At 44.3% G+C, this 27,198-nt stretch overlaps 1 protein-coding gene across 1 annotated transcript in view; it reads right to left on the reverse strand.

Moving 5' to 3' along the window:
* LOC127019618 (chromatin remodeling regulator CECR2) overlaps positions 1 to 27,198 on the reverse strand; it is a 98,548-nt gene that overhangs the window by 39,911 nt on the left and 31,439 nt on the right. Inside the window, 1 exon segment of the mRNA XM_050901764.1 lies at positions 7,953 to 8,047. The gene's annotated coding sequence lies outside the window, so the exon portion shown is untranslated.

The raw sequence follows: 27,198 nt of genomic DNA on the forward strand, positions 1-27,198 counted from the left end.
ACAGACACAATGAAGTGTGAGAACCACTGCTGCGCTCTCTGCTCTTGCCACACACTGCCTCCATGTGCACACTTTGACTCTTAAGGCCTGGAGTTTTTTCCCCCTTGTTTTGTGTCTTATTCTGTATGACCTTGACAACCAACCACACAGGGTATGCCCAACAACAAGCCACTCCAAACATGATGAAATGAATATCAACCCATAGTAGCCTCTATCTCAGGAGGGATGAACACAGCCTTCTGGATGGTCCAGAATAAAGGAATGTACCTAGAGCCCAACTTTCACCTTGTGAACTGACCTGGTAAGACAGCAAGGGCTTTGGCTGGTCTGTGATGGCATTTCACTTCTCCCATCAATTACCTTCACCTGTATCTAACCAGGCTTCAATCTGTGCTTGCCAGTTTTCATCCACATGCTTCTTTCTTTCTACTACTGTTATTTGATGGTGACGCTCTTTCTGAAGAGAAGCAGATCAACCCTTGGGAGTTGGAGCCGATTAAATTACGAAAGACCCAAATACATCTCCTATATTCTGAAAGAGCAAATAGGAATGAGGCTAGCTGTGCCCCACATTCAGACTGGAAGAGGATCATTACTTACTATTCATTCCTGGATCCTTGAAGAACAAGTGGAGCCAGCTTAATGCTGCATTGTTCTTTCCTAGTGCCCATCAACAGAAAGCATGCTCCCAATTCATAGCCATAAGGAAACACAACAGTATTGCTGTGCCATAAGCTCTTCCGATTGTTTAGGGGCTGTAGAGAGGACCTCAGGGTATTACAGTGATGATGAGCACTGTGGGGAAGAAGCTAGAGTTACTGTCTTGATGATGATGGGGAAATAAGACACATGCATGTATTATGGCACAAATCCATATGAAACAAGCCCTCATGTGCCTTGCTGCTCATGGAAAAATATGCTTAATGTGGAAGAAGAAAGTCCCTTCTGAGGCAAAAAATACCTAGTGTGGGGTTGCCTTGAAGCAAACAAGCTTAGCAAATTCATTACTTAGAACCAGCCCCACATATTACAAGTTTCTGGGGACAATAAATAAAAACAACTTTTTACAGATAAACAAATGGGTCCTAAAGAAGTCCTTTTTGGGATTCGTTTCAGAACAGTTCTTTCCTCTTCTTTTCTCTAAAGCTTAAACCACTACACTGGTTGAGCCAGAAAAAACCTGAGGAAATATGGAAGGTAAAATGAGAGAAAAATTAAAAGTATAGGTGACTTAGAACAGAGACTGACATGACACACCAAATTATTGTAGTGGCCTAGCAGCTGGCCAGCAGCTGCCCCAGCTGTTCATTAAGCTCACTGGGGCTAAAAGGGTCCAAGAAAATAATTTCAGAACTTCTCCATTATTCATCCTTAGATAAAAGATTGGTTTCTGAACCTGGCTGAGGTGCTGGGAGGTGGCCTGCAAAACTAACCGTGCTGGAGCAAAAATCCTGCACTGGTGGTTTGGAGCACCACTATCTTGAAATGCAGGTCTCAAAAGTGAGGGCAAAGGTTTCACGTTGAGAGAACTTCCACATCCTGTCCCTCTCTCTTCATCATTCTTTGTCTTCTTCCTTCAAAGGAGAAGATGTTTTCACTTGCCTTCCTAATTTCTTTCTTCATCATTGCTTTCTTCCTCCTCTCCAGAGTACTTGGTTTGTAACATCAAGAACTTAAAAATACAGCTGTCCATTTCATATTTCAAACTCTGACATTGGCACGATGACATCATTGCAGTCTCCAAGACCCTTCACTGACTGTTCTCTATTCATCCTTTTAAACTTAGCCACCTATTCCTCCCTGTCAGTGTTTTGCATAACTCCCTCTCCCCAGCTATCCAATCTATTTGTCTCTCATCCATCTGCCCTGACAATAACAGCACAGCTTTCACACTCTCTTTTTCTTCCACCATTTTCAGTCCTTATTCTCCACCACATCTATGGAACAGCACTTCCAGAACGTGCTACCAACTTTTCTTCAAATTCTTCTTTAAAGATTCATTTTATCCATCTGAGAATCAAAGACATTTACTTAGCTTTATTTATACTTGAACTCTATAATTTTATTCCACTGTGCTTCTCATTAATCTCTGAATGACTGTGTTATTTTACTGCTGTAATCTCATCCTTCCTTTCCCAACACCTGCCAGCTGCCTCATTTTCACTTTTTACCCTTTAAAAGGCTCACCTTGCATGGCTTGGCTATTATTATAATAAATATTAATATTAGATTCAAGATGAGCAATGTAGCCACTTCATCTCCCTTGCCCCCTCACAGTATCTCCTGCGTCGATGATACTGGGTCGATTCCAGAGGCCATCCACCAATCTCCATGATGTATGCATGACAGCACTTGTTAAAAGTCAGACTGTAAATAATGCTGATCTTGTTGATATTCACTTGGCATTCATGAATATGATTCTGAGTTAGTGAGGTGCTTTGTGGCTGGGCCGCTGAAACAGTTGTTACAACCAAGGTCACTGGCACAACTGCAAGAGCGGGCTGTTAAAACTCTTCCCGAAAGGTGGTGGTCCCCAGGACTGCTGCGACTGATCTTAGGCTGGCTGCCCCAGATGTTACGGCACAAACTGAAGTGTTGAATTCATTCAGATTGTCGTAGTACCTTGGCTTAGCTATTCCCACAGCCCAGTTCTCCACAGTATCCATGAGACTGAAAACTTGGCACTGGTTTGCCAGCTATCCCAGTTGACCTGCCGCTTTATCCCCTAGAGCAGACCAACATACAGCGGTTCTTAAAGGACACAGCTCATGTAGTCACTTGCAGAAGGGCAATTTCAAGATGTTAAGCGTTTTATTGAGGTCACTTTTACCAAAACATGAGACTCAAGGTAACCCCCAAAGTAGCCTGTAAAGACACAGTCCACATAGAATAAAGGACAAGGATGGACAAAAGTGACAAAGCAGAAGGAAGAAGCGAAATGCTCAGAGCTATTAAACACAGTCCTCAGAAACAGGCATTCTGCCCCGATGGCTTAGAAGATTTCAGATTATCCCTTATCTCTTTCTGATGAAAGCTCAAATAAGTGATTACAGAACAAGCATTAGAAAATAAGCAGAATAGAGGCAGTATTCTTGATTGGCAATTCAACAAGTAGGGAATATAGTTCTTCAGATGCCATACTGGGAGTATTTCTCAATGCTACCACTAAGCATACGAAAGAAATAATTAAGACAATTGTGGGGCAGGGAAGAGCAGTTAAGGAATATCCTCTTATTATCCATATTAGAACAAATCAGGCGCAAACTACAAGCCAAAGACTCCAAGGTTAGCTTACAGATCCAGAGAGAGCTTAAAGTGGGTGCAAAACAGACGATCCACTTGGGAAAAAAAAAATTCCAATGCATTAAGGGAAGAAATAACAAAAAAAAAAAAAATTGAGGTTCCTAAGGAAGCAAATGCTGTCTGTGGCGCCACAGAAGTCAATTAGATAGTTTTCAGCTACAGTGATGGACCAATCTCCTGGGGTATAGAAAAAAAAAGAATCTCACGGGGCATAGGCAAGAGCAGAGATACTGGTTTTGTTCCTCCTCAATTTCTGGCACCTTTATCCATGTTCAAAAAATAAAAAATAAAACATGTTATATGAAAAAGCAATTAAAATGTTTTTCAAGAGACAATGGCAGCATACAAAACGCCTCCCAGTGAGAAATATGATAAAGTCATTGAAATTTTTTGTGCCATCGCATTAGAAAAATAGCAAAAATGCAATAAGAGAGCAGTGAAGAATGAGTTTCACCCAAAGAAATGCTGAACAGCGGGAGCTTTTCTGGATTATTTTAGTTGAGTGTACACATCCATGTCACACCATCACTTCTTACTTAAAAACAGCTGCAGAAGGCTCCTGCTGCGGCCGCTGCCGTTAGCTGAAGCTCTGATCTTCCTGTCTTGATACAAGTCATCAAGTCGCATTTCCTGCTGGAATTAAAGTGGCAGCCCCTAGGGACTATGCAGCTGCCCAATTTATATCAGAGAGAATCTGAAGCAAGCACCAGTATTTTTTCAAACTGCTTAATTTTTATTTATTTATTTTGTAGAAACCCCAAATTCTATTAAGAGTTTTCTCCCTCCCTACTCCCCACTTTCCAGGCATTCGCATTTTGAAACAATTAAAAGAAAACATAGACATTTCAAGGCCTGTGCACAAAAGCTAGAGGCAGGAAAAATGTGTGGGTAAACTCACTGGCATCAAACCAAGCCATGCCTATAGCATAAAACCGAGCCGAGAGATCAAACAAAATGCTTCAAGGTTATTAGTTATTGCATCATTAGTAGTTAGACGGTATGGATGGTATATGAATACTATGAAGGGTATTTATAAAACAACAAAAGCTGCAGATCATGGCACAAAAGTATTCTGGGTCAGAGCAAAAAGAGGAGAGCAACAGGGAAACTGTCCTGGCCAAGTGCCCAAACCACCTGGTGCCAGGCAAGGACAGCTACCAGGTCATCGCTAAAGATGCTAGAAGCCAGAAATGCAGACTACCATCTTTTTTGTTCCATATTTCTACAGTGCTTAACATGGCAATAACCACGTCAATGAAGAGTGTTCCTAACAGCTATGATAGGTTATGATAAATAAGAGTTTGGAGAAGATCATGTGGCATCCCATTAAGTAGTCTCTGTAGTTAAAACACAGACATCCATAACTCAAAGAAAGTCCTAAGTTACCAGACATTCAACACTCCTTAACCATCAAGCAGGGTAAAAAACAGTCTCTCTCGTATGTGATTCTTTTTTAAAAAAAAGTCTGTCATAAAGAATATCAAAACCAAGGCAAAGTTGCTCTACTTCAAAACCAAGAATCACAGAACTCTACAAAATTATTAATCTCAATTTTTTTTTCAAAGAATAAAAAGCAAATCAAACTAGAGTATGTTAAATTGTGCATTAGAAGGGCTCTCAGCTAGGTTCCACTTCCAAAATTACTTGAGAGCACATTATAATTAGCGAAGGTATGTGACAGTTTTATACCCCTCTATGATGCATGATTAAAGCCAGGCAGCCCAGCTCCGCTGCAAGTTCTGCACGCCATCAAAACAGATGTGACAAGAACTACAAGCTGCTCCCAGACAGACTGTGAGAAAGCATAGGCAGATAACATTTTGGCCATCAAAGAGGTAAGACACGACACAAAACCAATTAAACCTCAAAACCCCTAGCCGAGGTAGGTAAACTATGTTTTATATGAGGTTATATGAAGCATCTTGTGCTTGAGCTGCAGTGCTCCAGCCCAAGAACAAGGATGAGAACAAGCTCCTACCTTCCCCTCTGAGGTGCAACAGGGAACAAAGTTTACAGCCTAAAGATTAACAGCTCACAGCCTCGGCACGAGGATGCAGAGCACAAATGACTGGAGAAATCGCTGCTGTAACGCCACTGTGATGATCGGTGAAACTGCTGATTTTTTCCACGTGAGACACATACCTACTATCTGTCTGCAACAGAAAAATATGGAGTCCTGGCCCATTGTGAAAAGCCAAATCTAAACTCCACACAGATTCTGCCTCTTAAATTTGCACGTCTTTGTCTGCTGAGCACTCAAAAAATCAATTGGAGGCTCAACTTCTTACCATTAACTGGGGAAAAACTAGGTACAGTAGGGAAGCTGTGCATCAGCCAAGGCCTATGCCTCTTGAACTGAGGTTAGAGGGAACAAAGGCGTTGGAAATAAATGTGTAAGGAACAAGGAGAATTTTAGGCTTTAAAAATACACATTCATTTTGGATAAATATTCCATGGCTGGTTTGTAAGCGTGAAACAAACAGTGGGGCAAGTTTGTTTCTGAGAAGTGTATCTAAGCCATCATTTTTATTCTCATTTATCTACAGATTTCCATATTTAGACTAGATCTTAATGCTTCTTCCTTTGTGACATCCCTCTGCATACAGCACCTTCCCTCTGTTTCCAGGTAGCCTCCCCCATTGCTTCCTCTGCAGTGCTTCAGAGCCCACCTCCCTAACACCCCAGTGGCTCCAGGCAGTTTTCCTGATATACTCCTTCAGGCATTTCCACCGTGCTGCTCCTGTTGTGTTTTTTTCCCTATCTCTTCTGCAGAAATGACTTTTCTCGTTATTCCCCTGCCCATGAAGTACTCCCCTCCTACAGGAGGTGCTGTAGAAAGGGTGCAGCTGGTTTCTCCTTCAGGCACCTCATGCTTTCCCTAGCACAACCATTCAGGTGAGGTGTAAGTTCTCACAACTTCACTACGTGACTTCGCGCTCTGTTTCCTACGGCACCACTCGTACATGGACAGACACACAGCAACAGCTATGTAGGTACCCACCTATGCCGCTTATGCACCCTGAGGAGGCTGCACAAAACCACAGTTGGGTTACCAGCTCTTCCTTCTGCGATGGCGTTACCTCCTTGCAGCTTTTGCATCTCGGAGTTAACCAAAGCTGTATTTACACAGGCACAAACTGTGCAAATACGGAATAACTGCACATTGTTGAGCTGCCAGATGCATCATGTAACTGTGCATGAGTGTATACGCATGCATAGATGTGTAACCTTCCCCAGACAGACAACCTGCCAATGCCCAACGACTCACCTGTGATTCATCCCTGAATTTTGTCAGTTAAAACAGCTGAGAAAGGGGAAGCAATTAAACAGTGCAATTGCTAAGTGGACACTCTTAGATCCGGACAGTTTAGGAGGACCTCACAATGTGGAATTCATGAAATTTATCAAAGACAAATCTTCAGCTGCTTCTACAAGGGTGAGCTCGTTAAGGTGGGCAAAACACTTAAGCCACTACTTTCTGGTGTTTCTGGTACGAAGAAATAAACTTGCTGCATATTTATAAGCAAGATATATTGCTCTGTGGCTATTTTGATGAATGAGGTATACACGATTGCAGTCCCTTTACAATCAAGGTTCTCATCACATCAGTTTTATTCAGAGACAGTAAATGCAGTGCAGCTGCCTGGTTCAGGTCCTGATACCCACTTACGCTGAATGTCAACACAGCAATGCAAGAGAACTTACTTAAGTGGCAGATATATATATATATTAAAAAAAAACCCTATAAAAATTTCATTGAACATAATCAGTTAATTAGAAATAGAGCTTTCAATGCAAGCACCTATGGTTATGCCTATGCACCAGCCTAAGCCTCTGCACAACAGGGGAATCTTAGGGAGCAAGATTGCTTAACACCTCTTCTAAACAACTGCAAGGTTTGCCAAGCTGTCTTCGTCTCCACAATTATGCTTTGCTATTAACATGATTCACAGAAGAACAAATAAAACACACTGCAACAAGCCTTCGTTATCACTGGGAGTGCATTTCACTGCATGAGTGGCAATCCTCTAATGAATGATGTTCTACAGATGTCTCAATTTGGGAGGCTACTTTGGTGGACACTAACAAAGTGTCTCTGGATGTCGAAACATCAAGAGAACGTGTCAAATTGCTTTCCAACATCCTGCAACTGAACTGATTCCAATATTCCTCTTATTTCTAAGAAAATAATTGTAATTGTCCCTCTGTAAAGCAATGGGATCTTCCATGCAAGTGACGTGGCTGCAGAGCAGCAAGTTTTATTCTATGCAATACGTACAAAATGTTGAAAACATATGTGATGATTTAAAGACTTAGTGTGATATCACTAATTTGACCAAATAGAGTGCAGAGCATAACAGCAGATGTGAATGTTCACTGTATGCGCTAGTGCTACAGCAGAGCATCAAACACATTTCCATGGGATCTGAACAAAGAAGTTTGCGTAACAACAGGTTTGTAAAATTAAAAACCTGCAACTCATCCCAAGAAGACCTGGAATTCCCTTCCACTCGGTGAAGCATCTGGCCTGATTACTGGTGGCTGCCGATCACTGCCATGTCATCACTCTAAAGCTGTGAAACATCACTGCGACCGTGTTAATTAGCTCCCCTTGCAAAGTGCTTAAGCCACAGAGCGAGGTTACTCACGTGATGTCTCTGCGCTGATAGCAACCTTGAAGAAGGCAGGCGATCAGGTCACTGATAAACTCCACATCATCCCTGTGAAGAGCAGCTTCCAGTTCCTAATGAGCAGAAAGGAGAGAAAAAAATTCCAACCATCAAACTAATTCCTTAAAATTTACTGCTAGCTGCTCAGGACCAAAAAGACCCAAGCAGCCTCAAGTACAAGTACAGCAGCAGAGCATGCACTGGGTAAGCCGACCTTCTCCATCATTAAAAATACTGCTACTACTATCTCTTCATTGCAAGAGTTTATGGGAAGACCTTGAAAGGCTTTTACTGAATGTCACTCTCCAGCCAGAAGACTAATGCTTTTGTCTGGAAACAGAAAAATAGGGTTCAGTGAGGTTGAGATACTACAGCCTAATAAGAAAGCCATGATTTCTCCCATGTTCAGCTGATGGGCAGGAATCAACAGTTTCATTCTCCTGCTTTGCTTTCCACTCACTAAGGCTGGTGAGTTCATTTAAAAGATGTGTTCAGAAAGCGTGGCCCTAAAAGCCACTTACACAGAGAAGCAGCAGTTTCAGATGGATAGCCAGAAATGGCTGAAAGCTAGCAAGCAAATGCCTCAAAGAAAAGCAGGCATTTTGATTATTTAACTTATTTCTCTTTGGTTTGGTGTTTTTTTTCCCTCCAGTAAGAGAGAAAGAAAGGATGGAGGGATGTCAGACCTCATGACCCAAAACCTCAACCCTTGACAGAGGGCTGGAGAGTATCATGGCCTATTTCAGCACGATGGAGTTCACGTAAAGGTGTGATGCAGGAACTGATTCACAAAAAGGATAAATTTCTGAAAGGTAGTTATTACAAATTTTGCACGTTGTGAGAAATACCTGTTTTTCAATTGAAAAGGCAATTTCAAGCTTTGTTTTCAAAATATTACTAGGTTAACTACAGTTTTATTTATATGCCAGAAAATCATTCACAGTAAGAAAAATCTACTTCCTATAAAAGTTATCATCAGTAGTATACAGCACTTAACAAGATTTAATATGGATAAACAACATAGGCATAAGAAGCTATTCTTTTTGGGTTTCAGAGTAAATAATGCATTGAATACAAATTCCTACTTGAATGTTACTCAACAGACTGTTACACAAATGGCTAAGCTAATGGCTACAGAATAAAGGTTAATGGCCAGAGAATAAAGGATAAATGTTTTGGCACTTACCCAATAAAGAAGAGAAAGTGCTTTTTTATTAGACTGCAGTAACTGCAGTAATAAAATTATTGATAACAGATTGCAGATTAAATGCCGCTTGTAGTTTTTTATTGGAAATGTATTAATGGCATATTTTCATTATCAACACTGCTCTTATTTACCTCTTGTGCAACATCCAAAGTGCTTCATGAGCAGAAGCCTGATACCTGCCCCGCGAAGAATGTATTAAATGCATCTACTATACGTGGAAACTCGAGGCAAGGAAAGGGTTGTGGGCAGCCAAAGCCTGACAGCGTCCCTGCTGCGGAGCTAGAAAAAGTCCCAAGAATCTCTGTTCTGGCCTCTAGACGACTACCCTGCTTAATGACAAGTTAATACAAAAACTGCAGTTGCTGCTTGCCATCCCTTGGAGAGAGTGATATTATTGTTGTATAAATAGTAATCATGCTATATAAATAGCAATTACCGAGTGAATTCACTTGGTAAGCGGTTAGTATTTTGGAGGTGTTGACTTATTTTATTTGTAAATTACTTTAGTGGACATCTGCCTTTTAACAAAATATACCTGAGAGGGGGGAAGAAAAACAACAAAGTATGTTACCTGCTAAAACATCCCAGGTGTGTTACCACAGTAAACTCGCAGCTTGTGAAAAATGACATGTTAGGACCCAGAATAAAGGTCGGGGGGAAAGTAAGTCTCCAGGATGTTCCCCCCATTCAGCCTCTCCTGCATCCACATACACTTGTGCACTAAAGCTGTCAGTCAGCAGCCTGCCTCTGCTAGGATACGACAGCCTTTTGTATGAAGGAATATTTAAATTGCTTCCCGTGAGCCTTTTCAGCCTGCTGTTTGACTAACACTCCTTAAGCAGTGGCCACAACCGGCTTAGATAGCCCCTATCTGTAGCCATTGTTTTCCAGGACCGGGAGTGACCTCTAAATTTTCGGAGCTGACGGGTCACCCCGGGAGCTGGGGGACATTCCTTGGGCACTGGGCAAGGTGCTGTCTCCTGGGCAGGGACCCACCAGTCTTCCCCAAAACACCTGGCTGGGTAGTTTCCCCCCTCTCTTGCTGCCTCCTCTCTCCCAGTTGGGTGCTCCTCATCCTTGCCTTCATGGCAGGTGCAGCACCGATCTGGGGACCTGACCCGGCCACAGACAGATCTCACAGCCGCTGGCTAACAGGGGCACTGGGCACACGGACCAACGTGGGGCTGGGTGCAGAGTCCCGGCACCACGCTGGGTTAAGGGGCTTTGGCACAAGTCAGGATTAATCAGCACACACATAGCACGGGGCTAATGAAGGTCCATCATTAGCAGGCATGAGGCTGTTGGCACCTCTGTAGAAAGGCACTTGCACCGTGCTCCCCAATGCCATGGGTGCTGCCTGTAGCCCATTCTGGTCCTCTGGTCCCTACCGACAGTCGCACCCGGTGCCAGCAGGTTATGCTAAAGGCACAGTCCAAGTATTACCGTGATTATTTGTCTTGGAAAAAAGATACTGACATTGTCCTGTAAAGTTTTTGTCTACTTTTTTTCTGTCACTGCTTGCGATAGGGCAAGAGCAGTGAGAGGCTCTTTAATTTCCTGGGCCTTATTTCACTGAATGCCACAGTTTTCTATCCTGCTGGATTCTCCAGCTTTCTGCCCCAAACCACCTAAACCCTGGCCTTTTCCCGCATGCCCAGGGTGCTGTGGGAATGCCAGGGACCAGGAGGACGCGACGCAAATCTTAACATCTCAGGGCTGCGATTGAAGAGTTAGGATCCCCTCGGGTTTTCACCTAATGCTTCAGCCCACATTTTGCAGGAGGAGGAATAAACCTTGTTTTTCCAGCCCACCCCTCCAACAAGGGATGGCCAGCAAAGCGGCACAGTGCAGCTGAGCAGAGGTGGCCAAAGTGATGCCAGGGACTCCCAGGAGAAAGACGCCACCAAAACTCCCTGGTCCTCAGGGCAAACCCTGCCCCAGGCACCCGTCCCCACGCTCCTCCGGCCTGGCCAGGGTGAGCGGCTGGGCTTCCTCCCCGCCACCATCCTCCCCACGCCTCCAACCCTTTTGTTTTTCCTCTTTTCTCTTTGAGCACTGAGCTGTGAGCACAGAAATCTGAACCTTGCCAAAACGCTTTGGGGACGGCACAGAAAGGAAACAGAAGAGGCAGCAAATCAGCAGAGGAAGGCGGGGGGACACATCGCCGCCTCCTCTAGCTGGAGAGAGCAACAGACAGGAGAAAAGCAGGATTCTCCCCCTCTCCAGCTGGCGTCACACCTCATTAGGGAAAAGCCTGTTTAACGTCTTTCCCTCCCCCCAGCCCGGGACTAAATCCCCCCTGAGTCAGGCAAGGGCTGTCGGGAAGAGGCGGCCGCAGGAGCAAGGGTGACCACCTCGCCCGGGAGGAGCGCTGGCCCGAAGCAGAGTTAGCTGGGGCGGGCGAGAGGGCACCAACCCGTCCCTCCCCGCTCCCTGGGAAAATAGCTGGCAGGGGTGAGCTGGGAGGGAAGGGCCGGCTGCCCCACACCTGCCTGCCCCATGCCCTTCCGTGTGCTGCTGGCCAAGGTTTGAGTCCGAAACGAACGCTGCTTCCCCAGAGCTGCTGTAAGCATGTATTAAACCCCGGTATCACCTGCATTTTGTTGCAATTGCTACTTCGGTCTGCTCTTGACAGCACCCAAGTGCTGTGGCCTCTGGACGCATGGTCACCCAAGCCCGATGCTGCCCGAAGTATACTCCTTCTCGATATCTGCCTAGATTTTTGAGAGGTAAAGGCAGTCGACTTCCCAGGTAAAAGTAAACAAATGAGTCCACAACCGTGACAGCAGTGACACCACTGTCACCAACACCAGCGCAGAGGTGACGGCGGGGCTGCTGCATGCGCTGGCTTTTTGAACTACGGAAAGCAGCCGGTCAGACTCCAGCTCCTAGCAAGCTGTCTGCTTGGAGGACAGTGTCACAAAGTTTGGGGCCCTCGTTTCAGAAGACAGGCTCCTCCAAAACCGCAGGGAAGCCCAGCACGTGCAAGAGCCCGGCGTGAGCAGGCTGGTGCTGAGGTACAGGACTACAGTTTAAAGGCTTCCACTGTGCTGGAGCTGAATCGTCTATAACCGAATCTGATGGACATAACCAGTTTAAGCACAGCTAAGCCTTGTCTAAGTTAGCCATCAGTTTAAAAACCCCAATCCCTTCAGCTCTATTTCCATACCGCTGCCGTTATCAGCTTTCCATCGCAATGCTCCCAAGTGACACAACAGGCTTTTGCAGAGGCTTTAGGAGATCACCGAAAGCTACCAGTGGGCCGTGCTGAGCTAGCTCCAACCCTTGCGCTGAAATTTCAGTGCCGTCACTGAATCGAGTCAGGACGTTCTTTTCCCCTCACAGATAATTAATGACAACAGGGCAAGAGTCTGGCAAATTCATGCAAAAGAGTAGTTACTGGGATTGGGCAGGAAGATGGGAAGTCAACTGCAGGTCTGAAATGCTTCCAACAAGCACCGTTTATCCCTGTGTTGCGTGAAGCTGGTGTGCGTGCTTCACATCTCTGGCTAGGAGCTCCTGCTGTCCTCCCCACCAAAGAGCCAGCCGTCCCAGGAGGACGCAGGGACTTCGGGAGGGACCACTGCTCCCCCCAACACGTCTCAGAGAGGAAAGTCCGGCACCCTCCTTTTGGCTGCAGAGCACACCCAGCCAATTCACCCAAAGCAGCAGCAGAAGGCCAATGCAATGAATAGCGGGACACGGTCCTGAAGCTGAGGTGACAGGATCCAGCTACACCACCAGCCAGTTGCTCTACCAACCCCCACAACTCAGCCTGTTGGTCTGTCAGTGTGCTCAGCCCCTAGGACGGACTCAGCACGCCTGAAAAAACCATGCCCCCCGCAGCAGCCAGAGTGCTTTCTGCAGCCAAGTGCCATGCTCTCCCTGCTTGTGATTGCTGCCATCGTATGAAAATACTTATCAAAATATGAAACCTACTGAGAGTGCCCTGCTCGGCATGACAAGCCAGGAGGGCACTGTGGGAAGTTAGGGGTATTCCTAGGGCCACGATACCCTAGAAGCACAAACAGCAGTGGGTTTAAATGGCTGCCATAAAGTCAGAAAGAAGTTATGGCTCCTGATCCTGATGGATTCTCCCAGCCATGTTATCTCAATTTTAAGCAGCTAGTTGGAGACACCACCCGTTATCCAAGTCTGCATCTGGACATGCCTCTCCCAGCTTCCCCACAGCCCTGCACGAACCTGCATGCTTCCCTCTCTCTATATGATGCTCCAGGGCTTTACAGCTTCCTGAGCCAAAAGGGCCCCTGACTTCTCCACTCTGCCTTTCCACTGCAGGGAGAGTGGGTGCTGAACGCCCTCACTGCGCTCCTGGCAGCGGGGACCAAGTCAGCAGCTCTCCTCAAGGAAACATCATCATCTCCACCTCACCCCCTGGGGACCACGAGCTCAGGGGGAGCCAAGCTGGCCTTCTACAGTAGCTTCGGGGGCACGAGGCGAAGAGGTTTAGTGATACTCGGCACCGCAGCAGTCCCGGCTCTTCTCTGAGCCACCAGCCTGGTGTGTGCGAGGGCAAGGGACGAAGAGCAAACACCTGAGGGAGGAGAAAAGCTACCCTGTCAGAAGGGGACTATCATTTGGGGAGGGGCAAAAAGCAAGAGCAGCAAAAGTATTTCCTTTTCTTGTTTCTTCAGGTCCACCCTTAATGTCTGTCAATGCCTTCTGAGATCTCTACCTCCCTCAACTTTCTGTGAGCAGACTTTGAAGGCTATTTCAAGCATGTTGTAAATAGGGGCATAATGTTACTCCAGGGCTAAGGAGAGGTGTGAGATGACAGCTTTGAATGAGGGAGATGGTTATAAACAGAAAGCCAGGGAGAATTTGTCGTATTGCCTCCACATTATGGCTGTTTGCAAAGAACAAATCCCACATACTCCCTGCCGGTGCGGCAGCGTGACGGGTAACGTCAGCCATCCTCTCCTCCAGCAGCTCCCTTCAGCTACGAAAGGGGATGCACAAACATTGAATTCTGCTTAGTTCAGCCCAAGTAGGTTTGAAAATGCAAACTCTTTCCAATGCCGACAGACATTTTTGGTCAGGCCAGAATTTTCTAGGCTTGGTTTATAGGCATACTCCAGTTTTGTCCTCCTTCAGCCTCTCTATCAGGATGCTTAAAAATCTGAGACCACCGTGCTATCTATCTACCACCCATCCCACTTACCAGAACAGTTGTGGCTTCTTGTTCTCCATCCAAGTTAACCTGCTGCCTGATCTCTCCTTTGGGACAGGGACCCTCCCCTGTTTGCACAGCATGCCGCCGCTTGCTATCCAACTGGAATTTTTCACTGCTGTGTAATACAAACAAATACGAGCAGCTCACGCTGAGTGGCTAAACTGTACTGAAAAGAGATTTCAGACTGATCAATCCAGTCTCGCTCATGCCCATAGCAGCGTACTGGTGCTAATAAAGCTTTCCTCTCCTCCTAGCTCACCTTTCCTGCAGTGCAAGCGATTTGGGGCAAGAACTACATTCGTTATTAATTTTATGCATTGTCAGCACTTAAAAGATGTAAAACTGCTATTCGTTCCATTTCTTCCCCCTGCAAAGTACCTTTTCAGATGGACAGGGTACATCTGAAGCTCTGAAGTAACAAGCGATTAGTTTCTGTTTAATAGTTAGACATTAGTACTTTATGCCTCTAGAACAGCTTTCATCCTAGAGCATCAAAGCATTTAAAGAACATTCAGTAAAGCCTTGCAGCACCTGTGAAGGAAGGGGAGGCACACACCCACATGCAGAGCAATTTTACATATGGAGAAACTAACACAAGCCCCAGCATCCTTACTAGGGGCATGCTTTACTCAGTGACAAGGCTAAGAGAGAAGCCATAATGCTTGACACTCGATGCAATCATCTTTCTTTTTCAGCAGTTTTATTAGCAGCCAAAGCATTTGGAGATCGTGCTATTTCCCTCCAAAGGATCATTTCTCCGTTTCAAAATAATCCCCTCTTCCTTCAGAGCAGATAATCTACACCATTTACCATAAGCCAGTTATGCTGGCTGAGGGGCAAGCATCGCACTGGGCACTGAGCTGGCTTTACATGGGAGAGAGACAGAAATTTCAGGCTCAGCAGAACCGATGGTCTCCAGCCTGTGGTTTGCAGACCTCTTGCAGACCCCGTGGAAGACTTCCAAGAGGCCTGCGATGGGCAATTAAGAAAAGCAAGCTTAACACCAGTCTGCTTAAATTTCTAATCAGGGGTCCGTGCCTTTACGGGAAAAGTACTGGGGTCACGCCCTTAAAAAACCCCAAACCAAAACACCCCCACAAAGTGGCTGACCACTATTGCCCAAGCCACAAGTTCATCTCTAGCTGAAAATAACCTCCAAACTCAACAGTATGAGAGGAAACACAGCCTGCTTGAATTGCATCCTGTTTGCCTCGCCCTCAGAAAGATATCATTTATTATCACCTAGAAAGGATCTCTCCCAGTAGCTGCGCTTGTATGGAGTATCAAATGTATTCAGATCGTTAAACTACTTGTAGATTGTGCTGTTTTAGGCTTTTGGGTTTTTTTGCTGGGAAGACAGGCTGAGGGAAGTGGTGAGCAGCCAGCTAGAGATTGGGACCATTCTGAAGCTAACCCATAATACCATATAGATTATATATTGTTAAGCTCTCACAGTCCCATGCCAGTAGTACCTTGCTAGTAAAACCAGACCAAAACAACCCCAAATTCCCTCTCTCCACAAATGCTGGCTTTAGCATTCCCATTTATGGGCTAAGTACTACCAGCAGCTAAAGACTGAAAATTTTAGCAACTGTTTTACATAGTGCCTCGGGTGAGCACGATCACATCAGTAGGGAACAGCATCAGCATGGCTCTACCTGTTCTTGACGTTGTTTCTGGAAACAACATCACCGGGTTAGCTATGGTCCCTCCCCAGACGATTCGGCTGCACGATAAATAAAGAACAGCTGATCCTGCCGTGTCACCATCTCCTGCGGTAAGAGGCTTCCTGGGTACCTAGTGGGAGTTCTGCTAAGCTTTTAAGCCCATTGGCAACGTGGGGAACAGTCTGTAGCTCCAAAGCCAAGAGGCTCGAAGTAATAATCCGATTTCAAAGCTCCTCCTCCTCTCCAGCCAAAGGCAGCAAGGGAGGATGAGATCAGACTGTAGATGCTCTTCATTTTAGGTCTGGCCATTGCGCTCATCTGCTCAGCATGAGCACGGGGAAGGGAAAGGATGAGCGCCAAAATCTGGAATGGATTGCTTGGCTAAAGTTTCTGCAAAGATTTCGAGACTTACTGGGAAAATAATTTTTTAAAGGGGATTTTCGCCGCTCTCAATATAGCCAGACTGGCCCATTTAAGCCAGCCTCCAGTTTTCTAGTTCATGCACCAGCCAAAACTCCTGGGAGATTTACTCCCTGCCATCATGCACTGCTGATGCAACATGGCATGCAAGCTGTGCAGCTGGTTTGCTGCACTCATGCCACGAAACTTCTGCTGCAACAGAACGAACGGTGCTTCAGCATTTACATCGCCTCCCCCCCCCCCCCCGATGTTATTAGCTGCCAACTCATAAGCAAGTCATGAAAAAACTATCTTCATGGGCACTGAAATAAACAGAAGGCCCAGATCAACCCTTAAGGGCTCAGGTGATTCCTTTACATCCCTTCCGCCCTTCTAAGGAAAACGATGGCCTGGCTTTTGAACGGGGGAAAAAAGTCCCTGTTCACCCCTGCCTGAAAAAGAAAGGTAAAATACATTAAGATAAAAAAGGCTGTGAAGTCTTGCTTTTTCCCTTTAATCTGATCTCCCCAGCCAGCCGTTTTTCTGCCTCCCCTTTGGATGCTGCGCGGAGCGCAGCCCACAGCGTACCCACCACAAACAAACCCTGGCTGGCGGCTCAGCGGGGAGATCAGCCTTAAAGTGCTGTCGGCACTAAAAACTCTTCCTCCTCGCTCCGGGTCAGACAAAAGAAAAGCCACCGAGAAAGCCTGCAGCCACACACAGGTACCCCATGGGTTTTTACCACTGTGCGTGGCCAAGATGAATGGTGGGTCAATTCCACCTCAGTGCTACACTGAAATCCAAGTTCCAGCATTTTTTTCTATTAATTTAGCAAAGAAGAATTTGCAAAAGTATGAAATAGCTGCCTACCGGTATCAACCCTGATGATGCACCCAGCCAGCTACTCAGATGCATGAACTGCCTGTTTGCAACAGGCTTAGTCTCAAGCCTAAGAATAAGTTTTTAAAACACACATCTATTCCACGGCATAACAGTTTGTGGAACCATAGCTAATAGCTCTCTTTCGTAGTCTTAGATAACCATCTGCACTACTCTGGATAGCCAAAAGCACCACCTTGCTTATCTACCAGACTCTCTGAGCTTATTCCAAGCTTATACAATCCAGACATACTTCAATACAAAAATTAATGGCTTTTATACAATTTTTTAAATTATTATAAGAAACACAGATGCTACCACCCTAATGAGAGATATATGCACTAAGGGACAGGCTTGTCATAGGAAATGGTGTTTCAAGCCTGTCGAATATTGTAATGCGAGTCACAGTTCCTTACACAGACCTGGCTTCATAAGGCATGTCACTGCAGGATCCAATATCAAAATAAATACAAGAAGTTACCTCTTCCAGTACTCACACTCTACATTCAGGCCTGTCCAAAAAAATCTGTGTTTCATCGGCTATGTGGAAAAGCCCCCCAGAGCTTTTAAAGCCTGGTCGGGGCTCAGAGCCTCCACCCCCAGCGACTGCTATCTAGCACACCTTCCCTGGCCAGCCTCCATGCTTCCTTCCTTGGCTGTCCTGCTGAACACGCAGACCTGCCCTGCTCTGCCGAGTCATCATCTTCCACAGGATGCTAGTAAAAACCCAAACAGGACCCAACAGCATTGCCTGGTGACCAAGGTGATTGCTCTCGGGGCCGGGGGCAGCCGGGAGATGAGCCAGGAACCCCACGGGAATTCCCGTTCCCTTCTCCACAGCTGGGGAAAGGCAGAGGGGAGAAGGGTCTGCTCAGAAAAATGAAGCAAAAAGCTGGCAGTCCCCAGGTTTTTAGGCTGAGTAAAGCGTAAAATCTCAGGAGCTGCTTCTTGGGACATACTGCGAGTAACTGGACATTCACACAAGTCTCACCAGCACAGCTGTCCTGACTAAGGCCCCTCGGCCAGAGGTGGCCATGAACCATCACCTCCACCCGCGTCTGGAAGGAGCTCAGCTCACATGTGTGTTTGCCAAGGAAACGATACAGAGCCCTTCGTGTGCTTAGGAGATGGATGCCCTGTGTTTTACTCCACATCTGGCAATGCTGCTCCATAAAAAAGGTGATGGAGTGCTTGTAGCTCTCCTTCCAGAGCACAGGATGAATATCTTCTTCGACGCATACGCCATACAGGAATTCTTCTCTAGCTTAATTTAATGTTGTCTTTATAGCCAATAAATTTGCAGATTGCTACAAACACTTGGCTATTTACGCAATAACAGTTATATCTGCCAGAAATGGCAAATTATTATTAATGTTAATTATTATTATGTTCATAAATGTTAATGCTAAATACACTCTTAAAACACGTATTATAAACAGCATTGTAATTTGAGAGAAGGGCAGTAAACTATTGCCCAGACACAGAGGAAACGAGGTCTATTGCTGTAACACTTATTCTACAGACGTTAGTTGGAGTACTTTTCTCCTAAATTCTTTCCTGCCATCCAGAATAAGAAAAAAGAAAAAAACCCAGACTTGTTTCATTACATTTCAAAAAACAAAACAAAGGTCTGTTACATCTTGTTAACTGTAATAGCCAGCTTTGTTTCTACAATTCAGTGCAGAAGTGATGACACTGGATTATCCAAAGATCCGCACAAAACGCTTTGGTTGGATAAAATAGCTGATCTGCCTGAAGTGGGGGAAAAAAAAAAAACCGGTAACAGATAATTATATAACCAGCTTGTAAAAGTGTTATTAGTAGAGTATGGGATTAGGAAAGCCCTGGCTTTTATTCTCACTTCATGCATTCAGTGATGAGAGCTAAATCGCTGTCCGTCTCTCTCTCCTCCCCCACCCAAAAGTTAGATAATCTTTAGCCAACCCTATAGAACACTTGCAACCTTTGAGTAAAAGCAAGGCTGAGGTTAATGTACTGCTACTTCTCTAACATTCAGACGCTGTGTTCCACCTTGATAACAGAAGAAAACTGGAAAAAAATTTCCTCTGCCGTTCAGATAAGGTAGCTTGAGGACTCAGGGGTAAACTCTAAAGTTCAACATTTTAGTTTGAAAGGACATTTCCAGTCATTGGCTACTGGAATTCAGATCTTCAGATCTTGACTAAGTGATAAAATGCAACAAAAAAGAGCTTTGCCAGAAGGTATCTCCTTCTTTCAAAGAAGGAATGGGAACATTAGCCATTCTGTACGTTAACAAAGCATAGCAAAAACCCACATGTGGACCTTGTTCTCAGTTATCCACAACTGGATGTCTCTGGAAATCTCTCCTCAGGAGTACAGTTTTGCTCCTCCTTTCTCAGGAATGACAGAGGCGAATCCAAGCAGGAGAAAAATTAAACTGGTGGCAACGGACCTTGAAGGTCTGACAGTGACCTGCAGCACTAAGGTCTTCGAAACCACTTTCATTTGCCAGAACATAAATTAGATTCCTCACTAGGTACAGCACCGGGGTTAATGGGAGCTTTATAAAGCCTTCTTTGAACATACAGATTATCCTTTTCAAAAAAGACTAATCTTGTGGTTTAAAGTACAGTACTGGGAGCCAGGAAACTTATTCCCAGCTCTGTCAGGCTGGGTGATTTCAGGCAACTCACTTGACTGTTTTCTGCTCTTTTTCAACATGCACAAAACAGACAAATACCTAAATCTCCCATGAGGCTTAATGTTTGTAAGACAACGAGAACCAGCTTAACTATTCACAGATCCCTCAAAGCAGAAGAGGATGGCAGGCCCTTTTATATGCAGCCTTGCTCAAACCTCTCCAAACAGTAAGTCCCACAGATAGCAGCAAGGACACCTGCACCGGGCACTTCATACAGGCAAGAATCCTAAATTACAACATTACCAATTACATTTTTTTCAGCAGTGAAGGAAATGTCTCATCCTGTCCAGCATTTCTGTCCAAAGGTGCTCAAAAGGAGCAAAACTGAGGAACTAAGAAAAATTCAAGTTTAGGGAAAGCCATGCTGCCTAGGCAACTCTCAAAGAACAGTTTTCCTCTGTAAGATCTGATTTCACTACAAGAATGTTAAAAACAACTTAAAGACAACAAAATAAATTCAATTAAAAAAAAAATCAAGCATTTCAAAGGTAAAATACAGAAAACTACCAGAAGTGTGTGATGACACAGAACATTCAGCGCTGGGAACAAGGATCACTACTTTCCTTCCAAGAACAAATTCATCCTAGACATCTCCACTAAAAACCAATACTGGCTTAGAGTCTCCTCTCAGACGGCACCTGCCATTCCTCCCAAACTGCCATAGTTACATACTCTTCATATTTTAGTTTCCATATATTAGTCTTCTTCAAACTTTTAAATAAAATGAGTATAAAACACTTGGGTATAAAACAATCCCGTGATTTCCAAACCTCCTTAAAAGAGGGCACGCGGAGCTTTACTTGGGCTACGCACTACAACATTTCAAAGACTCACATCTTTCAAGACTGAGCACAGCTCTTTTCTGCACACCCCAACATTTTGATCGATGCAATCACATGCTGCTACTGCTCGAAATACCTACTTGCCCATGAGCACAGATGACTCTGACCTAGTGACTCCCAGAGGACTCAATCCCACCATGTTGTTGGGTGGTAACATTTCCTGTGACTCAGCCTCACTAATAAAGCTTTAGCAAGAGGAGCTCCAAAGACTGTTTCCCAACTCATTCCCTTCTAGCACGCAGAAATCTCAGGAAGTCATTTTAACTCAATAACCTCCATGCCATTTCCACCCAGTCGAAACAGAAGAAGAAAAAGCAAACAAAAAAATCACATCCTACTCCACAGACTATGAGATCTGCTCATTCCAGGGTTTCTTGCACAGAAGAAAGTTATCCACCCACAACAATGTAATGTCACTTCCTTTTCCTCCGAAATAAATTTTGGTGTTGAAAAAATTCCACCTATGCATTTACTGTGGGCAGCCTCAATCAACACAGGAGCGCATCCACAGCCAGCAATCAAGGAACAGCATTCAGGACTACATCCGTACTGATTTCTAGCTGGGGTGCAAAGTTAGGAATTTGCTTTTCCCCCTGCCATCTGTCCATTGATCTGAGAAGGAAGAAAAAAATCCAAAAATGCCCAGACTCACTTTCATATAAACTGAGGTATCATAATTATTTTTCAAATAAAAAGCAAATGATTGTATTTTCCTAACAGCACTTGCAAAAGAACTAGAGCAGTTTGATCCATTGCTATTCATTCCTTCGAACACACATCCAATTTTTCAGTCACTCTGTGCTTATTGGCTATATAGAAGGTAAAGCAGCGAGGAGCGCTAAAGGATTAATTCTCACAATAGCGGGAAGCAGGAGTCCCCGGCTCTTGGAGGGGTGAGTGGGGGAGAAGGGAGAAGGATGAGCGTGTAGGCTGCATCCCTGGTCTTTGGACTTCCTTGCCGTGATTTCATCTGCTGCCTAAAGCTATCTTAAAAGGGAGCTACCACGGAAAGGGTGCCCCGATGACTTAAATGTAAAAAGTGTTATGGGAATTTTGTTTTAAACCTGCAAAGACTATGAGAAGGGGTTATACGTGAGATAAATGCGAGGCATGGCTCAGCAGGGAAAGGAATAGCTAAGGCACAAACAGTTTGTACTCTGTTTGTTGGGAGTTACGCAGTAGCTGAATAGATTTATGATTCAGATGTTTTAGTGTCGGTTATCAGCAATTAGCTCAAACTCTTACAAATACAGAGAGAGGGAAAGATTAAGCTTTTGTCTGCCCCAGCCCTCATCCTTCCTTCGCCTGGCAGCGGGGGTTACTGATTGTTTCTGTCCCTTTTTTAACATCAGAATGGCTCCGAGCCACACTCACTACAGAAGCAGATCACACTGCCAATATAATCATAAACATTAGATTCAACAGCTAATCATTTAAGTGCAACATCATTTATTCAGGTACAGCCTATGCAAGTATATTTCTAAGATTTGGTTATATGGGAACTTTTAAGTGTGGGGTTTTTTCCAACCATAAAGATCATTTGGGACACAGAAAGGGCTAACAAAGAGGGACTGGTTTTGTTAACTTTATCTTCAATCTCTGTATAAACCCAGTAACATATACACAAGAGGACTTCATGCATCTTTACGGCATTTAACCTCACAACAACCATGTGGGCTTCTCACAGATAAGCTAAGTGACTTGCCCAAATCACACAGGAAGCCAAATGCAGAGCACTAAAACCGAGCATAACAACTCTCAGACTAGACCTCTGACCATTAATCCACTTCTAATTTAGTTTAATTGAACTTAACGCTCAGCTAACAGATTTATTCCAACCCACTATTACATGGTGTGGAGCTATACATTAGAGGAAGAGATTCGGACTTCTCTGTGACTCACATCTCTACATGTAAATGTAATGATGCAACCTTAAGGACAGAGTCATCCTCAGCACCTCCACAACTGGGGGGCCCGAAATGCTGCTGACCTTCAAAACCGCGCTGCAGCTAAACTCTCCAGTTTAGCAGAGGACGGGGAAGAGGGACACTGATCCTGCCTCACTGCACCCGCAGAATGATGCATATTCCCAGTGCTAGCCAAGGTCCAAAGTCCATATGGCAGCACCTGAACACAACGTCTAATTTTTCAAATGCTTGGAGCCCATAACAACCCCCTTTTGTTGAAATTGTAAGGGACTCTACACTTTTAGGGGAGAAAGAGGGAATCAGGGTAATTTAATAATTTGTAATGGGGATACGGCAACTATAGGTCATACTGCTGTAAACACAGCATTCTCCCATATTACCTTGGTTGTGTTTAAAACGCAGAGCAATAACAGGACTTGCATAGGAGGGCACCCAATGGCAGATTCCCCTCTTACAGATCCAGCCAGGACCACTCATCCAGGACAACTCTGGACAAACGCTTACGTGCTGACCCAGTGTACAACGTAAGCAGCAAACACGATGCGCTTGGTACATCTCCAACCTCGCGCGTGTGTTCACTGCTCACAGAGTCCATCTGTGTACAATCCAACGCATCTGGAAGGCAAACAGGCTGTACATCTGCACATCAGTGGTGCGGCGGGTCCAACACAGAGAAGGAACATCAGGCTTATTATGCAGAAGTTACACAGATCATCCGAGTGATTTCTATCCAAAAGCTCCCAGACAGGAATAGAGGAGGCCCCAGACTTCCCTGGACTGCTTCTTAAAATCTTGCAATGCTGCTTTCCTTGAGATGCTACGCACGGTGTGATCAGATTAAGCTCTATTAATGTAAGACACTTTTAAACAGTGCAAACTGGAACTAAACTTGGAATTAACCGGACTGGTGTAAAATTATACCTTAATGCACACAGAAACCAGATTAGAAGACAGATGGTGAAGAGGAAAGGAGAAAAAAAGAGTGGATTGGATATACATATGTGGATTTACATTCTGTGAGCTTGGCACACATCTTAGAGGCATTTTTTATTTCCAGCATAATAGAAAGTTGCCTGACAGTGCTGGTATACTAGATAAGGGGAAAAAAGAGCAGATGCTTTTGAAGGGCTTTGTAGTATGAATCTTCAGCAGGAATTTAGAGATCAAGGTGGGTAGGAACACTGGAGGAAGGAAGCTCTTTCAGATATGGTGGCAGCATAAAAAGGGAGAAGCAAGAGGAAAAAGGAAATTCTGGTGAAGCAAGAGTAACTGTCAGGGTCCAGATCATAGGCAGAAGCACAAGGGAAACGCTCAGCAGAGATGCAGCTTGGGCAGCAGCGTGCAGAACCCTGGAAGTGGAAGCAATACAGTGGAAGCTGTCAAAAATGAATTAATAATAGTAGGCATGCCAAGACAAGGAACGTAAAACATCGTTATACCTCTGTATAAATGCAGAGTGTATCTACACCTTGAACGCTACATGCAATTCTGGTCCCCATATTTGGAAAAAAAAAGACAGAACAACTGAAAAGCTGGAGCAGGGCAACAGTGATCAAACACATGAAACAGCTTCTGCAGGAAAAACAATTATGCAAAACAATAAAAGACTATAAAAACAGAAATGGCATGGAGAATGAGTGCTCGTAGTCCCTTCTGAAAAAAGAATGGACAGACATCAAATGAAATTATCAGGATAAAAACAAACAAAAGGAGACACTTCCTTGCACAAGCAATAATTCATCTGCCTGTCTCTTTGCCATGGAATATTATGGATGCTAAAAGTGTACATGGGTTTACAGAAGAAACAGGCAAATTAACAGAAGGGGGGGTGGAATCTATCAAGGGCTGTTAAATACAAAAGGAAGTTTCTGAGCTGCAAATACAAGCCAGAGGCTGGGAGCAGTCTAGGGAAGTATCATTGCTCGATTGCCCTGTTCTGACACTCTTCCCTGGGTATCCGCTGTACAACAAGAGACAGGATACTGGGCTAGACAGAGCTTTGATCTAACCCTGTACATCCATTTTTGTGTACAAGGCAGAAAAGGGTTTGTATTCCACGCTGAATCAGGCTGGAGATAGTAAAATTCAAACAGGAAAGAATGTGATTTAGATGGCAAATGCAGAAAACACTGGTTACCTAGAGTTGAATGTCATAGAGGAAGGAAAATGTGAGGGTCCTAAAAAAAAAAACCAAACCTTCTTGTTACAGCGTTAAAATGGAGGACAGAGGTGAAACTTGATGGCAAGTACGTATATGAATACAGAAAACTGCATTTCAGACATAGAAGGGAATAGAGACTTGATTTCACATGACCTGGGACGTAAGAAGGGAGGCAAAAAAAGAGGGGATAAAAGAACAGTATTGAAGAAGACTCCCAACATGTAAAAACTCCACTCTCCTCCAATGCCTCAAGCTATAAGCAGAGGCAAGAGAAAAGAGATGAAAAATGCAGTTTGACACGCTCGTTCAACTTCAAGAGACGAATTTGAGATGAGGCAGTGGAGATGATCACGTAATTAAGGTATTGGACAGACATGGGAGATCAGAGTTCATTTCCCAGCTGCGCCACAGACTTCCTTCATGATATTGGGCATTTCACTTTGTTGTTCTATAAAACTGAGAAAATATTTTCTTAATGCACAGGAAAGCTGTGAGGCCGAATTCTTTAAATATCTGATGCGCTGTGGTGTCTGAAGAAGCACAGTTAGGATAGCAAACGCCAAGCACTCGTGTGCCAAGGACCATGTTTCACAGGCTGCTGGGACAAGACGCAGCGTGGGATGTAACCACAGCGGCCGGGACAGGGGAAATAATTCCATCACAGGAAATCAGCTCAGGGAAATTAAACCTGATAAGGTGTGAGTGGAAGAGGTTTCAAAGCCAGTCAAAATATAAGACGTGGAAAGCGCGTTTAAGGAGCCGAAAAGTTTGCAATGCCTCTGAAGAACAACGCCGCAAACTATAGGAAGGAATCAGCATGACGCTACAAGGGTGGGAGATAAATAGGATGATTGGGTATAATGTGCCAAGTACTGCAATATCTGAGTCTACATCCAAGATGCACTTGAGTAGTTAGAAATAAAGAAACAATGCTTAGCCTAACGTTTTCAATGCTTTCTACCAAAATTTTCCCCCCCCCGCGATCAGGAATATAAACCTTAAATCATTTGAATATTAACTTTATCACTAAAGGAGATACAAACAGGCTCCGACTTGGGATACCAGCACCAGTGCAAAGTCTACAAGAACAGCAATACGGGCTGTTCGGATCCACTGAAACTTTACATTTAAATACTTAAGATAAGTTTTAAAGGTATTAATGTATCTAAAGCTAAATTTGAAATTACTATAACCAGTAAGAGCTGAAGCTTTCTCTGACTTTTAATCAATCATTTAAATAATACTTAAAAGCATCCAAAGCAAATATTTGCCAAGAGGTGTAAAACAACTCCCAGACTGAACTGGCAGAAAACACAGAAGAGCCCAGAATAGACCTTACTGATAGGATAAATTGAGCCTTGACATGTGTGGAGCCCATCTGCGAGCGATGGAAGAGTACGCGCTTCATTTCTGTTTATTCCCTTCACCCTGGATGAAATTTCATGGGTAACTTTATAGCAACACTGCCAGGCTGGCGCCCCGCTCCCCTACCTGCGTCCCCTGCTCTGCTCACTCGCAGCTCTGCAGCAGCTCCTGGGCATCGCCGATGACCAGGCACGGGGAGGTTTTAGGATTAAAAATTAAAAATTAAAAATTTTAGGATTAAAAACCCCAATTAGCTGGTTGAGTTTTCTTTGCTGTGTTATTTTACAGGTGGATCAGCCTTTCTCTGCCCATCTCGCAGTCACTCATGGCAATGCAGCACAGCACACGGGAGGACACGGCTGCTGCCAAGCACCTACCTACAACCTGAGCACAGCCCTTAGTGCACAGGGGAGCACTGAGCTGCAAGCTGAAAACTTACTTTCTCTTTCCAATTTCTGAATAAAAGCCTTTATGTGAGATGCTGAGATGTTGACTTCATAGAGCCCTGGAGGACCTGAGGATCAGAAACCAACCGGGTCAGTTGGCTAATGGCAGTAAATCAGTTTTAGGTGCAAAACATCTCATTTAACACAATTTAATAATAAACTTCATCATCAAACCAATTTAAAAAAATTTAGTGCATTTTTTAATTCAATTTTTTTAACCAAAAGCACTTTAATACAGGTCATAAGCAAATAGTTTATTCTGTAAACAGGAAGAAACAGTTATGATTTTGTAACTTAAAAGATTAAAACTAATCCGAGTAAATGTACATTAAAGCCATAAATTGCTTAAACATGTACAGAAGAAAATACTGAACTGAATGTAAAGACTGAATTTGGCTGTAAATCTCCAGATCATAGCAAGATTCAGAGACAATCCAACTTTTTCTAACATAAA

This window comes from Gymnogyps californianus, chromosome 1 (assembly GCF_018139145.2).
Source record: "Gymnogyps californianus isolate 813 chromosome 1, ASM1813914v2, whole genome shotgun sequence".
Classification (NCBI taxonomy): Eukaryota; Metazoa; Chordata; class Aves; order Accipitriformes; family Cathartidae; genus Gymnogyps; species Gymnogyps californianus.